Source organism: Nerophis ophidion, linkage group LG02 (assembly GCF_033978795.1).
Source record: "Nerophis ophidion isolate RoL-2023_Sa linkage group LG02, RoL_Noph_v1.0, whole genome shotgun sequence".
NCBI lineage: Eukaryota > Metazoa > Chordata > Actinopteri > Syngnathiformes > Syngnathidae > Nerophis > Nerophis ophidion.
This window is the reverse complement of record NC_084612.1, coordinates 77,309,678-77,314,100: the sequence shown is the minus strand read 5'-3', so window position 1 is coordinate 77,314,100 and position 4,423 is coordinate 77,309,678. Positions and strand designations below refer to the sequence as shown.

Sequence of the window (4,423 nt, the reverse complement as noted above, 5' to 3'; positions counted from 1 at the left end):
GAATTTTAGTGGAATTTAATAACAATTGTCTTTGATAAAAATAATAATAATAATAATACATTCAAATCAATTTTGCTATGAATTATTGACCAATTTAGGGATCTAATTACTTCACATCAAATATTCCACTTTGAGAATCTTTTTTGGGAAAAAATATCGTATATTTTGTATTTTTTGACCCCAAAAATAGGGTTTCGACAAAAAGCTCGTAAAATGTAATACAAAATAATGAAGTAGAATTAGAGATTCAAACGTTTTATGAAACTGTCCTAAGAGAGTGAAACCCTTCTGGGTCCCTAGGAGCTAACTTGAGGGAGCCCCAAAAATAAAAGTATATTGTGTAGGTTTTGAAAATGAAAAAATATCAAAATAACCCCCGCGCGCTTTGATTTTTCAGTGTGCGGCCTCAGTGGAAAAAGTTTGGACACCCCTGTCATAGAGGACGGGGTGAAAGCGAAACGGGAACGCGGACACGTTTGAAAGCGGAGGATTCCCCACAACAACGGCGGAGGACTGCGCTGTTTGTGCGGCAAAGAGCACGCTAATAAGATTAATGTGCTTTTTCTTTATTTGGCACTGGCAAACTTGACTGAAACATCAAGGGAAACCAGAGTGATGTCAGAGGGGAATTTTCAAACCTCTCTGGAGGCTTCTTTTTTTTTTTTTTTTCTGTCAAATCCCCCCCACCTCGCCCGCGACGTGCGGAGCGGTGCTCCCCCTCTTTTGCATGAACCCAGCGACACTGACGAGTACGCGGAAAGAAGGTTCAAAGCGTGGGCGTCTTTGAAGAAATCGAAAGCTGACGCAAATCAAAGCGATCGTTTTGTGTCTCAGGATGACAAAAGTGAGTCGATGTGGATATACTTTAGAGTAGTCAGGGTACAGCTTGCACAGGGGCATAGATTTACTATCCATTCATACTGAGTCAACAAACTGACATAATCATCTAACGGGGTTTCCGCGGGTCGTCAAAAGTCATTCAATGGACTTTGCGAAAATGAAGGCCTTAAATTGGCAATTGGCAACAAAAAACACAACAAAACAAACCACCCAACTCTGTTTACCCAATAAGGAGATGTTCAATATTTATTGAAGTACAATTTTTGTATTAAAAAGTTTGTAAAATTGCAATCTGCAACAAAAAACACAACAAAACAAACCACCCGACCCCGTTTTTACAATTAGGGTAAAAAAATCTGCACTTAGAGATGTGCAATATTTATTGAAGTACAATTTTTGCATTAAAAAGTTGTACCCCGCCTTCCGCCCGATTGTAGCTGAGATAGGCGCCAGCGCCCCCCGCGACCCCGAAAAGGGAATAAGCGGTAGAAAATGGATGGATGGATGGATGGAAGTTTGTACAATTGCAATCAGCAACAGAAAAGACAATAAAACAAACCACCCAACTCAGTTTTTTCCAATTAGGGGTAAAAACTGCACTTAGAAATGTTCAATATTTATTGAAGTACAATTTTTGTATTAAAAAGTTTGTACAATTGCAATCGGCAACAAAAAACACAACAAAACAAACCACACGACCTCGTTTTTACAATTAGGGTAAAAAAATCTTCACTTAGAGATGTGCAATATTTTTTGAAGTACAATTTTTACATTAAAAAGTTTGTACAATTGCAATCAGCAACAGAAAAGACAACAAAACAAACCACCCAACTCGGTTTTTCCAATTAGGAGATGTTCAATATTTATTGAAGTACAATTTTTGCATTAAAAAGTTTGTACGATTGCAATCTGCAACAAAAAACACAACAAAACAAACCACACGACCTCGTTTTTACAATTAGGGTAAAAAAATCTGCACTTAGAGATGTGCAATATTTTTTGAAGTACAATTTTTGCATGAAAAAGTTTGTACAATTGCAATCAGCTACAAAAAAGACAATAAAACAAACCACCCAACTCAGTTTTTTCAATTACGGGAAAAAAAATACACTTAGAGTTGTTCAATACTTATTCAAGTAAAATTTTTGCATTAAAAAGTTCATAAAACGGCAATCGGCAACAAAACAGACAACAAAACAAACCACCCGACCCAGTTTTTCCAATTAGGGGAAAAAAAACTGCACTTCAAAATGTTCAATATGTATTTAAGTTTACTCTTTGCTAACAGAAATTGTGAGTACTTTTTTTTTTTAAATAATCCCATTAAAGTAATTAAAATATTTTTTCCAAAATAAAGGCCTAAAGTTGGCAATTAGCAACAACAAAGACAACAAAACCAACCGACCGACCCAGTTTTTTCAATTAGGGAGGGGAAACTGCACTTCAAGATGTTCAATATTTATTGAAGTGCACTTTTTGCATTAAAAAAGTTCATGCAATTGCAATCGGCAACAAAAAAGACAAAAAAAACAACAACACAAAACACCCGACACAGGTTTTCTACTTAGAGGGGAAATAACTGCACTTTAAGGATGTTGAAAATATATTGAAGTGCAATTTTTGAGAACATAAATGTCCATTTTATTCTTAAAAACAATCCCATAGAAGTAATTAAATGGATGGATTTTGCGAAAATGAAGGCCTTAAATTGGCAACTGGCAACAAAAAAGACAACAAAACAAACCACCCGACCCATTTTTTCCAAAAAAAACACACACAAGATGTGAAATTTTTATTGAAGTGCATTTTTTGCAAACAGTAAGCGAGACTCCATCTTATTTTTTTTTGTTAATGAAGTTATTGACCTTCCAGTGACAATAGTAAAAAGAGTGAGACTGGAGACCCCGCCGCCGTTATCTATCCCCGCAGTGGTCCCGCATCAACATGGCAGACTTTGCGGAGCCTTCCGCCGGTTCCAACGACGCCACCGGGGAGACGAGGGAGTTCCACGCGCTAACTGGCGCTCGGCCGCTTCCACGCAATGCAGATGCAAGTTCTCGTCTGGGCTTTTCAGGTGAAAATGAGCTCACACATCAAAGTCACACGAGCACAACTGAAGTCCTCATCGTGCATTGTGCTGCTGCCTTTGTCAAATTGCAAATGGCGGGGAAAAAGAGGGCAATTATCACTCTTAGTGGGGCAGCAGTGGGGGGCATTTGTGCATTAAAGATGCTAAAACACTCCCATTGTAGGCTAATATATGCTAAGCTATCTGAGTAAAACATTTTTTTATGTGTGACAAAGCAAACAAGTGCAATATCTGATAATGACAGAAATGTTTACATATACATATATATATATATATACATATATATATATACATATATATTTATTTATTGGGGTTTTTTTTGTTGCCGATTGAAATTGTTTGAACTTTTTTTAATGCAAAAATTGGATTTCAATAAATATTGAACATCTGTAAGTGCACTTTTTTCCCCTAACTAGAAAAACTGGGTCAGGTGGTTTGTTTTATTGTCTTTTTTTGTTGCCAATTGCAATCGTACAAACTTTTTAATGCAAAAATTGTACTTCAATAAACATTGAACATTTCTAAGTGCAGTTTTTACCCCTAATTGGAAAAAACTGAGTTGGGTGGTTTGTTTTGTTGTGTTTTTTGTTGCCGATTGCAATTGTACAAACTTTTTAATGCAAAAATCGTACTTCAATAAATATTGAAGATTTCTAAGTACAGTTTTTTTTAACCCTTCATTGAAAAAACTGAGTCGGGTGGTTTGTTTTTTGGTGTTTTTGTTGCCGTTTGCTAACGTACAAACTTTTTAATGCAAAAATTGTACTTCAATAAATATTGAACATCTCTAAGTGCAGTTTTTTTCCTGTAATTGGAAAAACTGTGTCAAATGGTTTGTTTTGTTGTCTTTTTTGTTACAATTTCAATTGTACAAACTTTTTAATGCAAAAATTGTACTTCAATAAATATTGAACATCTCTGCAGATTTTTCCCCCCTAATTGGAAAAGCTGAGTCGGGTGGTTTGTTTTGTTGTGTTTTTGTTGCCGATAGCAATTGTACAAACTTTAATACAAAAATTGTACTTCAATAAATATTGAACATCTCTAAGTGCAGATTTTTTTCCCCTAATTTTTAAAACAGGGCCGGGTGGTTTGTTTTGTTGTCTTTTTTGTTGCCGATTGCAATTGTATGAACTTTTTTTTAAATGCAAAAATTTTACTTAAAAAAATATGTTTTCCCTTAATTGGAAAAACTAGGTTAGTTTGTTTGTTTTGTTGTCATTGTTCTTGCCAGTTGCCAACTTCGAGCCTTCATTTTTGAAAAATCTATTCAATTAATTGTATGGGATTAAACTTTTTTTTTTTTAAATGTACTCACAATTTCTGTTAGCAAAAAGTGAACTTCAATACATATTCAACATTTTGAAATGCAGTTTCTTCCTCTAATTTGAAAAACTGGGTCGGGTGGTTTGTTTTGTTGTCTATTTTGTTGCCGATTGCCATTTTATGAACTTTTTAATGTATTTATGGTGAGTGCTATTTAACTAGCTGCTG

At 35.2% G+C, this 4,423-nt stretch overlaps 1 long non-coding RNA gene across 1 annotated transcript in view; it reads left to right on the top strand.

Annotated features, from left to right (window-relative positions):
* LOC133535230 (uncharacterized) overlaps window positions 1–4,077 on the top strand; it is a 13,976-nt gene extending 9,899 nt beyond the window's left edge. The window contains exon 3 of the long non-coding RNA XR_009802180.1: window positions 398–4,077. This is a non-coding gene — a long non-coding RNA (uncharacterized LOC133535230). The remainder of the gene's footprint in view (window positions 1–397) is intronic.
* The last annotated feature ends 346 nt before the right edge of the window (window positions 4,078–4,423 follow it).